This window comes from Desmodus rotundus, chromosome 6, assembly GCF_022682495.2.
Source record: "Desmodus rotundus isolate HL8 chromosome 6, HLdesRot8A.1, whole genome shotgun sequence".
In the NCBI taxonomy this organism is placed as follows: Eukaryota; Metazoa; Chordata; class Mammalia; order Chiroptera; family Phyllostomidae; genus Desmodus; species Desmodus rotundus.
Genome location: NC_071392.1, coordinates 85857253 through 85870488, shown reverse-complemented (window position 1 = coordinate 85870488; position 13236 = coordinate 85857253). Strand labels below are relative to the sequence as shown.

The 13236-nt window shown below is 47.1% G+C and overlaps 1 long non-coding RNA gene across 1 annotated transcript; it reads right to left on the bottom strand.

The window, feature by feature from the left end:
- Positions 1 to 4447: 4447 nt before the first annotated feature.
- LOC123477923 (uncharacterized) lies at positions 4448 to 6766 on the bottom strand. Its single transcript, XR_006652959.3, has 3 exons — positions 6531 to 6766; positions 5709 to 5860; positions 4448 to 5437 (listed from the first exon to the last, which is right to left on the bottom strand). It is a non-coding gene; the product is annotated as an uncharacterized lncRNA (long non-coding RNA).
- Between the last annotated feature and the right edge of the window lie 6470 nt (positions 6767 to 13236).

Below are 13236 nucleotides of genomic sequence, written 5' to 3'. Positions count from 1 at the left end.
AAAAATGAAGCCTATGCTAAGAGAAACAAAGAAAAATGTACAGGGAACCAATAGTGATGCGAAGAAAACTGGGACTCAAATCAACGGTGTGGACCAGAAGGAACAAAGAAACATCCAACCAGAAAAGAATGAAGAAACAAGAATTTAGAAAAATGAGGAGAGGCTTAGGAACCTCCAGGACACCTTGAAACGTTCCAACATCCGAATTATAGGGGTGCCAGAAGGAGAAGAGGAAGAACAAAAACTTGAAAACTTATTTGAACAAATAATGAAGGAGAACTTCCCTCATCTGGCAAAGGAAATAGACTTCCAGGAAGTCCAGGAAGCTCAGAGAGTCCCAAAGAAGCTGGACCCAAGGAGGAAAACACCAAGGCACATCATAATTACATTACCTAAAATTAAACAGGAGAGAGTCTTAGAAGCAGCAAGAGAAAAGGAGACAGTTACCTACAAAGGACTTCCCATAAGACTGTCAGTTGATTTCTCCAAAGAGACTTTACAGGCAAGAAGGGACTGGCAAGAAGTATTCCAAGCCATGAAAGGCAAGGACCTGCATCCAAGATTACTGTATCCAGCAAAGCTATCATTTAGAATGGAAGGGAAGATAAAGTGCTTCTCAGATAAGGTCAAGTTAAAGAAGTTCATCACCAAGCCCTTATTATATGAAATGTTAAAGGGAGTTACCTAAGAAAAAGAAGATAAAAAATATGAACAGTAAAAATGACAGCAAACTCACAGTTATTAATGACCACACCTAAAACAAAAACAAGAGCAAACTAGGCAAACAACTAGAACAGGAACAGAACCATAGAGATGGAGATCACATGGAGGGTTGTCAATAGGGGGGTTGGAGGGGGAGAGGGGGGGAAAGGCACAGAGAATAAGTAGCATAGATGATAGGTGGAAAATAGACAGGGGGAGGGTAAGAATAGTGTAGGAAATGTAGAAGCCAAAGAACTTATAAGTATGACCCATGAACATGAACTATAGGGGGGGAATGTGGGAGGGAGGGGGGTGGGCAGGATGGAGTGGAGTGAGGGGGGCGGGAAATGGGACAACTGTAATAGCATAATCAATAAATATATTTTTTAAAAAAAGATACTCCTAATTTTTAATAGGCACAATTAAGATACCTCATTAGTCAAAAAGTCAAACTAATAATAATAGCGTCTGATTATTGCTTCTATTCTGAATCTGACATTTGGATGAGGGGTGACATCCCCACTGAGGGGTGTCATACCAGCGATAACACCAGCAGTAGAAATTGTTAGCTCGGAAGGGCAGGTAGGGGTCATGGACCCACAGAAGGCTGCATTTCCGGAGGCACAAGAGAGGACAAGACTCTGGGTTCTCCAAGAGAAATTGAACCTGCTCTGACCCAGGCCTGGGAGCCGCCTGGATAAGAGGGAAGAAGTGAGGCAGAAAGAGCCCTCCCCCAGAGAGGCCACACTTTGTGCCCCGGCTTCCGGGGAGGACACCCTAGCTGAAATGACTTGGGGATTTATCTTTCCCTAAAGAATTATTCTGACATGCATAAAAAGGTATACATAAGGATACTCCTTGCTGCTTTGCTTATAATAGCAAAAATCTAGAGGGGAAAAAAAGCATAAATGCCATCACTAAATCCCTGGTCCTTCATGAGGATAGTGCCACCCCTCTAAGAGATGTTTAGGAAACTTATGTGGGTGTTTTTGATGTCGCCATCTTTGGGTTACTACTGGCACCTGTTGGCTGGGGGCCACAGTGTACCCCACACAATGAAGAATTTGCCCCATCCAGCAAGGACTTTGGGTGTCCTGCCAGACGCTTACGTAGGTGAAAACATACCATCTGAGCCAAGAACTGAGCTCCGCTACATATAAACACAAAGTAATTTTTGCGCAATTTTAATATACAATGACTTTTCTAAGAATTTATTTTCCTAACAAATAAATTGAGACATTGTGGAATTTTGTTTGGTTTGAATCTTTACCAGGAGTTGCTCATCATCTCAGAAAAATCATGAAATTAATGTGAACCTCACCCCAGGTATTTCAGTCATCGCCAAAACACGTCGAAGTCTGTCTGTTTCCGGGGCTGCAGCCCTCGTGCCTCCATGGAGGTGCCTGCGTCTGCCTGCTTTCTCAGGCCACCTTCCACGGTGTGCCCGAGCCACTTACGCGTCAACGTACATGTTAGTTTATTATAAATTGGTTTTCCATCTATCTTCATATTATTACAGTCAGAATAGTCTATTGATTTTTACTATATTTTAAGTACGTTGTGTTATTTATGAATTTTATTTCAGAAGAGCATGGGAGGGTATTCCCCAATGTTTTTATTAAAAGGGGCCATTGGTCCAGGGTATTTGTAATTGAATAAAATATGATACATTATACTATGACATACTCTGCAACAGTTTAAAGGATTAGCTAAGTCTATATATACTGTGATAGGGAACTCCTGAAGCCACAGAGCTGAGTGGAGGAAGCTGACTCAGAGGCATTTATACGGCATGTACAGCTGATATCAGCTCTCTGAACATATGCACACAGAACCACATTGATTGGGACGTACGCGTGGGGAGAAAAGGCTTGTGGAAGACATGCCTGAAAGCTCACAACATGAGCCGATAACAAGGGGATGGAATCGGGGGTGGTAGTTGGGTGGGTTTCTGCCTCATGTGTCATGCTTGAATGTATACAGAGAGAACGGAGACAGGTATTCATTAATAAGTCAAAATTCCTAAAATAAAAATTTGGGAAAGAATTGCTGAGGGAAAAAAAAGCGCTCTGCCCAAGCTCTCTCACTTGTCACCTCTGTGTTGGTGGCGTGAACTTCAGGGGTGGCCTTCTTCAGGGACCAGCCTCCGTGACACAGTGAGGCAGAGCCTGGATCCCAGCTGCCTTCGGTGTGGGCAGCAGGAAGAGAAAGCGCTCTGCCTGGGGCCCCAACCTAGTCCAAGTGGGGCCCTCCGGCAAACACACACCAGTAAGAAGGGGGCATTGCAACCCAAAGGTTTGCCACTCCAGGGCACAGCCTTGCACTATCACCAGGAGCCATATAGGAGGCCCCAAAACTCCACCCCCTTTTTAGCTTTATACACAGGAAAGAAAAACCAATTTCATGCAGCTAACAAGGTAGGACTGAGCCAAACTGAGCTCCCTCCCTCCGGTCCAGACCAAGACGCTATGAAGCATTAGGAGATCCCAGACACATAACAGAGAGGGGCCGGGGGCATCAGAAGAGGGTTGGGGAGAACTCCTGGGCCTTCTGCCATCACCGTGGGGTGGAGGGCTCAGCACACTCTGAGGAAGAAGCAGGCACCTCACCCCATGGTCCCATGTGCTTAAATCATAGCGATCTCGGGGGTTATGGTCAGCAAAAGTGCCCCTTCCCTGTATTTCACTGGGCCTATTGCCAATGTTAGGTCCACCAGGCAGCTTGGAAGTCACCTTTGGGAAGGCAGCTACAGCAGCAGTGGAGGAGTACAATCCTACGGCCCAGTGTGGAGGAAGATGTTCCCAACGTGAAAGATACGTTTGTAAGTGGAAGTCAGAGCTATTTCTCAGGACCCAATGGCCTAAGGGACCAATGACGTCTCACAGTGGCAGGAGGCTCTGTGATCTCCACGCTCAGCCCCCGTGGGCTTCACACCCCCACACAGCTGTGCACGGTTCTGCTCCTGCAGCTTCCAGGCCCCTGATGTCACTGTCTGTGGTGCTCTCAGTCACCACCCACACCCTGCGGTCCTGCCTCAGGGAAACACGCTCTCTCCATCAACCTTATAGAAAGTCAAGCCTTTAGTGGTCGCTCCGGTCTTTTTTTCCCTCAGGAGACACACTTGGGGCAGGTAGCTCAGGACCCCTGAGAAAGCTTTCTGGATGAAAGACCAGTGTCCCCTGATGGCTCACACACCTTCGCTGTCTCCAAACCTGGCCGCAAGTTCCCTGGCCATGCAGGCGTCCAGGTGAGTGACATTCCTTCCTGCTTCTTTATTTTCTTTTACAATGTTCCCAGAGTCCCCAGAACCTGGCCATCACTACTAACAAGTTCTTCACAAGAATACAGAAAGATGAGCATTAAATGTAGTGAGGTCCCTGGATGGTGTGGCTCAGTGGATTGAGCATCACCCTGCAAAGCAAAAGGTTGCTGGTTCGATTCCCGGTTGAGGCACAAAGCTTAGTTTACAAACCAGTCCCTGGTTGGGGCCCATGCAACCAATCAATGTTTCTCTCCCTCTTTCTCTCTAAAAATAAAGAAATAAAGTCTTTTTAAAAAGTGCAGTGAGTGTGTGAGTTCTGGTGTCACACCGTCAGGTTTGAAGGTCGCCTTCACCGTTACTATCTGTATAACCTCGAGCTGTAACTGAGCACACCCCACAGGCTTCCGATAAAGGTTAAGTGGATGCGCTCGATGGGCTTCGCACAGCTGTATGTCCCAGGAGAACTGCAAGAGCTCTGTCCGAGTCTGTTCCCAGGCCGCCTGGGAGGTGGGCAGGGGAAGCGCCCCTTACAACTTTCCTACACAGCGGTGCACATTTTAAAGCCCTGTATTCTGACTTACCTATTGGGTCCTTTCTTTAGTATTGCCTCCTTAAACCACTTCCGTAGAGAGTGGGAGTACTTTTTTTTTTTTAAACAGAGTTCAGCATGAATACTTATATAAAATAAGCCACAAACTTTAAAGATGAACCCACTGAGAAGATAAGAGTACATTTTACAAAGGAGATTTCTAGAATCATGTGACTATTCCATTCACAAGAAAACACTTATAATTGAAGTTTTTATTTTCTGTACAAAGAGGTAGCATTGTTTCTGCGGTAAGATAGATGTCTTAGGATGTACTCACAGAAGTTCACTAAATCCAACATAAGGAAGTCTATATCCTTCGCATACTGACGGAAACACACACGGCACACCTTGAGGCGGTGTTTCTGGGTCAGATCCAGCCAGTTTGAGCAGACTCAGCTAGACCGAGAACCCCGGGCAGAATTTTCTCTATAGCTCCAGCAGAGCTGCTGGCAACCCATCTGGCTGTCTCGGATGCAACGAGGCAAAAGGAAAAAGGCAAGAGTGGGAATTCTTCTACAATTACGCTGGATTGATTTTGTCCTTGTTTCTGGGACCTTCAAGTCGATAGTGTTCGTGGAGTCATAGGTCTTGATGCTGGCTGGGCCTTTAAGGATCATGTGGTCCCGCTGAACTTCAGGTGAGATCTTCCTGCCCCCGCTGGAAGCCAGGAGAACTCAAGCTGCTTGCCCAGGGTCGAATTGCTAGGAAAGGAAGGGGGCTCAAAGGGAGTGAGGATGCACACAATAAAATCAGGCATTTGGTCACTTCCATTGTACGTGAGTGTCCAAGGTGTCAAACTCTCCATCCCCCAATGACCAAGAGAGTTTCGGGACAGTGACCATGCTGTCCCCACAGGCCAGTTATAACCAATGCTTCCTCAAGTCCTAGGGATAAAGGAAAGGATAATGATGACAATGAGAAGGCCAATGCCATGCTTCTGTTATCCTATTGGTTTTCTTTTTAGTTCTGAGAATTGCAAAATGACAGCGAGGGATGTATTTCAAGCTGGAAAGGCGGTAAGGAAGAGAGAACAAAATCAAATTCTCCCCAGGAAATAAAAGACACGTAAAGCACTGAGTAAATTTGGTGCTTCTTCCGGACAAAACCACTCTAGGCAGCAGGCCAGAGCCACAGAAGAACGGCTGAAGATCCCACCTGAGAGAGAGAGCCGGCGAGCCGGGGAGGACTAGGCAGGGACCTTTATTCTCAATCCAGCAGACCGTGGGTTGATATAAACCTGTGCCACAGAGCAGGAGCCTCCGGCAAACCACAGGGCTTAGAAGAGCAGACAGCAGGAACAGAGTGCACTAATCAAAGAAAAGAGAAAAATATCAGTGTCGTTGAAATTCTCTCTCGTTTCATTCTCCTACCAGGTGCCAAGCAGCACAGCAAAGCAAAAAGACCGGCCTGGCCATGGGTCCTTGGCCTCCTGGCCTTCCAAGAAAACCAAGAATCTGATTCCACAAAGACAATCTAATGACACAGGTTCTACAGAAGGCTCTACAGGGAGCGAACAGGGAAGGAGGAGGCTACATCCATGTCCCACCTCACTGCAAATCTTCATACACGTCCTCTTGCATCTTGAGACTCTTTAACTGACGTTTTGCTCTGAAAGGCACCTGCCTGATCTTGACGTGCTCTCCTGTCCTCTGTCAAACTACCTGCTTCCAGACAGACCTCTCTGGAGCCCTGCCTCTCCATCACCACCACCAACCCAAGCTCTGTCTCCCCAGCCAGCACACCCCACGCAGCCAAGCAAAATCCTGATGAACGATTTGATTCAAACTACAATTCCACACTCAATTCCAACGTATGGGGTTTCCCCCCACACCCTCACGCAATTCTGAGACACCAGCTGGGTGTGCTACAACTGAGCTCTGACACTCTCTACCCAGAGATAGCACAGATCCCACAGGTTAAAGGCTCAGCCCCCCAAGACTCTCCCCTCTCCCACTTCCGATGCCAGTTGCAAGTCACCTGTGCTTCTGACCAACTGGCTGTAAATCAGAGGTTCCCACAACTGCCTCCTGGGGTTTCATTAATTAGCTAACGCCGCTCACAGAACTCAAGAAAAGAGTTTACCTACTAGCTTATCAGTTTATTATAAAGGATATAACTCAGAAACAGCCAGGCGCAGAGATGCGAAGGACGAGGTATGGGGAGAGGGCTCTGAGCTCCCACGCGCTAAGTGAGCCACTCTCCCCACATCTCCACATGCTCCCCAACCTGAATGTTCTCCAAGTCTTGCCCTTTGGGGTTTTGCTGGAAGCTTCCTCAGGTAGTTGTGGTCGGTTAAACCAATGGGTGATTAAGTCATCTTCCCACCCCTTTCCTCTCCCCTCCCCCTAGGTCAGGGGGTGGGACTAAAAGTTCCAACCCTTTAATCACCCCTGGCAACCGGCCCCCAACGCTAGGGCTCGGCAAAAGTCACCTCATTAACATGACAAAAGAAACTTGTCACTCCCTTCACTGGAAATGCCAAAGGTTTTAGGAACTCAGTGCCAGAAAAGGGTAGTAAGACCAAATATTTACTTCTTGTTGTAAGTCATAGTATCACACTGATGTGTCACCATTATCTCTAAAGCACTTTTCGGGGTGCAGCCCTTCATTCCAGAACACTTACTTTCACGCTGAGAACTGTTTTTTTTAAATCACGAATATGACTCTATCAACATGATTATACTACTTGAAATGGTTAACTTCCCTCCTTCCCTGTCTAACCAGCCAGCACACCCTGTTCTGATGCTAGTGAAATGCCGCTCTGCAGGCCTTTCACCCTCTGCCTGAGCTGGAGGCCTGACTCTTTCTCACCTGGACCGTGTCTCTCGCCTTCTCCCCTCCCACTGCACTTTTCTCCACTGGCCACCGGAGCTCAAAGCCACCGCCTGCTCACACAGTTCCCACGTTCAAAACTGGCTGCCTCCTGGTTCCATGGAGGAGAAAGATCAAATTCTTGGCGAGCTGGTCACCAAGGCCAACTCCCGCCTGCCTTCCTGAGGGTCTCTCCCTTTCTCCCTCCTCACCCCAGCCCCCCTCCCCTGGTTACTGGCACATTCCCTTCTGGTCTTCAAGTCTCTGCCCAAACTCCTTCTCTATACACAGGGTCCAGCAGAAGTAACGCCTGCTTGAGTGTGTGGTCGGTAGGGTATGTGAATGTCTCACATGAGAGGGACAGCAATTTGAATGTTTCACCGACAATGTCACGTGTGCTTGAGCGTGACATTGTTATGTTACAGAATTACATGCTTATGATTTTGTAAAAAAGATTTTTATGTGATGACAGAGGGACCTTATTTGTGCAGGACCCTGTATAATAGAGGCCTCATATAATCCCTTCCCTGACCTGGTTTTGGATTTTCTCCCAGTATTTCTGAAAAATGTATTTGGTTACTGATGTGTGTACTCTGTGGCTTCTCTCCCTAAAATGTAAACCAGTGAGGTGGGGATTTTTTTTTTCTGTTTTTAAAATTTATCCTTGTCTATCCCCAGCACCTAAAACAGTGCCTAGCTCATTATAGGGCCTCAGTCCATTTTTGCTGAGTGAATAGATGAAGGAAGGAAGGAAGGAAGGAAGAAGGAAGGAAGGAAGGAAGGAAGGAAGGAAGGAAGGAAGGAAGGAGTGAGTGGGGGAGGAACTCCTCTATTGAAGCCACACTACCCACCAGGCCCCAAGCCAAGGCCCTGTTTTCCCCATACTGTTCCTGTCAAAATCAGCCGCCTGTGTTTTCATGCTTCTGCCTCTACCTTAGGGCTTACCAGAGCTGCCTTCCACTTGGGGGGCTCCTCTACACACACACACATGCTTCTAGAAGGTAAATGAACCCCTGCATCCGAGGATGCAGAGTCCCAGAGAGGTTAAGAAAAATGTCCACAGTCCTACACCGTGGAGGCAGGAAGCCTGAATTTTACTCCAGGTCAATCTGAATCCCGAGGCTACTGAATGTCCTTTCCACTAACCTTGGTGCCTCTCGAGTGTCTTAATTTTGATCTAAGAAATAGCACTTACCAATAATCATTTTAAAAGAAAGAAGGGAGGGAGGCTCAGACACAAAGAATAAAGAAGAAGAAACCACGCTGCCACTTTTCTGAGCCGGCGCTCGGCCCAAGGGACACGGCAGCATCGGCAGGTTTAGAAGAGTGGAACCCTCTCCCCCTAGGTCGTGCAGAATGGGCACTTTGCAAATAATGGTCGCCCTTTCCTCTCGGACAGCACCCCCCACCCGACCCCCCCCCCCAACACACATGGCCTCGTTTCTGCCTGTTTGTGTGTCTGATCCCGAAGACTGGAAGTAGGACAAGCCCCTCCCTCCCTCCGATTCCCACTTGGACCTCCCCTCCTCTCCTGTCAAAGGCCACGTTAGTGGGAAGACAAGGCAAACTAAGAAAGCGGCTTTCTAGCCTAAAGCCTACCCGTTTTCCTAGCAATGAGAATGGCTGCCACTTCATATCATGTGGATAAACAGCCTCGTGCTGTTCTAAGATTTTATAAACAGCAATTATATCTTTTTGATATATCGCACACCTGGAATTTGAAGTTACCGGTGCAGTTACCTACTTTCCTCGCCAGGTGGCGCTGAGATTTTATGACCCAGGGCCTGGGTCCCTTCCTGACACGGATATCTTTAGAGAGATGGACATTGATTCCTTAAAAGAGGTAGCTGGTATCTGTATGTTTAAACGTGTGTGTGTGTGTGTGTGTGTGTGTTTACATTTATAACAGTAACTTTCTAACTAGGACTCGTTAGAAGAAATTGCAGACTTCCCTAATAGAATCACTTCATCCAAAAAATAAGAAACCTTTTCAAAGCATAAAAGGAATCAAGTTTATGCCCGATTAATAGAGCTCATGCTTATCAAACACTTCTTTTATAAGACAACAATGTAATATCACCTCCAGACGCCAGCACCACACTCAAAACCGTGAGTGTGGGCTATGCCAATTTACATCCCAGCCTTCTCTAGCAGTTCATTTCCCAGAACTCCCAGCCCAGACTAGCAATAAAATTGTATGTTTTTCAAATAAACTAAGTTAGCCTAACCTGGAAGGCACAGCCATCTCGTCTCTCATACCAGCCACACTGAAATGGACTCTAAAACGTGGCTGGTTTTCCACTGATCCTCCTCCTGCGGTCTAACCAGCAAACGTTTTGACAAGGACCAAGTTCAGGCTCTTCCCTCAGAGGATCGGCTGTGTAACACCTGTCTCAACTTGTTCTTGTTCAATTTCTAACGTGCCCTGTCATTCACTGAACCACATTTGTTCTCGGCCTTTCTCTGCCTCCCTTCTACCTGCCCAAGCATTAAGGCAGCGCTTTAATTTCCCAGGTTAGCCACACGAACTTCTCAGGCAGTTGAACAACCAAGTTAAGGTAGAAATGCAATGGTTTCTCCTGAGACATACACAAACGTTAGGATGAGGAATTCTGAGTCCCGGCCCCTTCAGGTCATGCCCCCCGCCCTCAATGTTATCATGTCCTCACTCCAGAAATCAAAGGAAATCACAGGATTGTGAACTGGTTTTATTTTTACTTTGGAGTGACTAAGATCAGTTAAGAATGAGGGTGCAGAAGGTGTTGAGGTAAAGGTTGTACCTAAATACACTCTTGGAAGTGATGCATCACCGCAAGCAAATTCCCATGTTGCCCCCTCAGTCTTGCCCATTAGCACCAGGAACAATCCCATCTCCTCCTTTGGGGCTGCTACTGTCCACTCTTCAATCCTGGCTTCCCCTTCTCTGTGGTCTAGGCTACAATGCCATGCAGGCTTACAGCCTCTCCACCAGCTTCTTGCCCCTAAAACAAACAGAATGCTTTGGAGATGTTAATATGGCAAATACAGAGACAATTTTTTTAAAAAGCAAATGCAGAAGGAATTGCCACGTGTCCCAAAAGTATTAGAGTGGCATTTATTCCTATAATGCCTCATCATCCAAATGGACTGAGTGATTTCTCTTAGCTCTTTCTTTATTCTTCTTTTGCCTCTTCTTGAAATCCAACCTTCAACCAAGCATCCCTTTTAAGTCGGGGGCTGATGCTGCTCAGTCTCCTTCAGTTCGTTTCCTTTGATTCTTCAGATCTAGCTCGCAAAGAACCCTGTTCTGGAGGACACGGATTGTGTGGTGAGACCTCATCATATTTATAGTCGCCTCCTACACTGCAAGGTAGGTGTTGATCACCATTTCCCTCACGTAGTAGATGAGGAGGCTGGGACTCAACAAGGCTAGGTGATTCACCCAAGATCACACCACTATCGAGTAACAGTATTAGAACCCGTGCCCCTGACATCTCAGAGAAAACTTCAAACTGCCTGTGTCTCAAAACAGCCCTGTTTCTGGTCTGAAGAGTTGCAGCTACCTAAACAAGATTAGGTGTCTTCCCCTTGGCAAAGGGACAATGTGGAGGGAGGGAGGGAGGTGAAGAGGGATCACTGGGGTGGGTGGCATTGCTCCGAGCCGGCTCTTCATACATTTAGGAAATTAAGGAGCCATGGGGCTAACAAAAAAGTCTCCTTGAAAAACGGAAGTGCCCTCTGGGAAGACGAAGCCTGTTTCAGAGACATCCTGACTAGCCAGATAAACCAGGGGAGTCGCTCAATGCAGCAATTCATGTATAGAATGTTTCACCACAAGTCAAGAGGTCTTTAAAAAGAAGGTGTTCTTTACACAGTGGAAGAGCATATAGCAATGAGAATAAATCAGCACCAACCACATGAATAAATCTCCCAAACGTTAAGTAAATGAAAGAACTCAGACACCAAAGAATGCATATCAGATGATTCTATTTTATAAAGTTCAAAAACAGGCAAACCTAATCCCTGAGGTGTTTTTTTTTTTTTATTTTATTGTTTATGCTTTAAAGTAGGATTTTGTTTACCCTTGGGTGGGGCGGATGGAAGGGTGGAGGCAGGGAGTAAAACAAGTTAGGTATTCACTACTTTCTTTTTCTTTTTCTTTCTTTTTTTTTTTTTTTTTTTTTTTTTTTGCTTCCGGAAACCCGGAGTAGGGGCCACAGACCACAGAGTCGGATAGAACAGGGGTGAAATCCTGATTCTGCAACTAACTGACTTTGAGCAAGTACCTTCAACTCCCTGTGCCTCAGGTTTCTGCATCTATAAAATGGGGCTAATGATAACCTTCCGCAAAGTGTTGGTGTGAGAAGTCAGTGAAACAATGCATTGTGCAGTGCCCGGCAGCCTGCGTAGGCCTGCAATAAATGGTAGCTGTGGCCATCCCGGCCCTGCTGCCCGCGGCAGAGGAGGGCCAGAGAGCAGATAGGAAAGAGCGAGGCCGAAGCTAAGAGGAGGACCCAACTAGCCCAACGATCAAAGACATGCAGAGTCCACGGAATGCCCTACAGAAAAGGCTGCTTCTTCCCTCCCCACTGGGCTGGGTCTCCCAGTTCGTGTTGCCTACAAGTGCAGGCCAGCCCCATGCAGCCCAAACAAAGCTGTTTGGGGCCCACGCATGCAGGCCCTTGCTAGGGCCTGCAATACCTACTAGCCTGATAAACTAATGTGCACTGACGCTGTCATCATGGTTGCTGGCAGCTTACCGGCTTACCCTCCAGGTTAAGCAGGGTTTTAACCAGAGCCTGTGGACATACAAGGCCTTGACCCAGGCTGGGTAGAATCTACCTTACCCCAGGTCAGCAAGGAGCCAGGCATGTCTAGGGCACCCACACAGGGAATACTGGTTAGCAAGCGGGAGGAGCAAACTGCGGAGGCCCACAGAGTGGATGGGCCTTAGGGCTCACGCTGAAGGGACAGAGCCAGACTCAGGAGACTACGTAGAATTTTGGACCAGGACACATTTTGTCAGGAAGCCCGGGGCCAGAGGTGGGATTGGTGGCAAAGGGCACGAGGGAACTTTTTTTGGTGATGAAAGTGTTCTGTAATTAATTGACGGAGGCGGTGGTTACCGGGGCGTCTGCATTTGTCAGAACCCATTGAACTGTACACTTGGAATGGATACAATTTATTTTATGTAAATGATCCTGTGGTATAATTGCTTTTAAAAGAAAAAAAATAGATGCCTAGTCACAGAGGTTGCTCCACTCCGGGAGTAACCTGGGAGACCTCAGTAAGGAGAACTTCGGTAAGTCATATGTGGTCTCGCAGAGGGACAAAAAATAACTTTTCTCCCATCTTCCAAGTGCTAGCTGGGCTAATAATCGAGGTAACATGAGACAGGTTAACAGGACAACCTGTCCAAAATTTATTACAGATCACACGGGGGAGGGGCATGCCATGAGACATGAGCCCCAAAAACCCATTGGGCAGTCAAGGTTTCTATGTCATTTTGGACAAAGCGGAGGAGTAGAGATTTGAGGTTTTAAACTGAAAGCAGGCAATTCACAGGGAGACGAGAAAGAACAGACACATGGCCAACGAATCCGTGCAGGCCACCCGAAAACACAGGAACACAGAGGCAAGTTCAGCAAGCAGACTCGGCTAGGTTCCTCTCTGTGGGCCGCATTCCGTTTATTGGTGGTGGGAAGCTAAAGTGACGCTCCCTTCCTTTAAGTAGGTTTCTTCTATCCGAATTCCTTGAGGCAGGTAAGAGGGAAAAGTCAAAGATACTTTCTGAGTCTCATATTTCTTAATAACCAGCTTAAAATCAATATCCCAAAAGGCATATTTGGGGGTGGAGTGTGTGACACGCTGCTCTCCCTTAGCCCCTTCACTG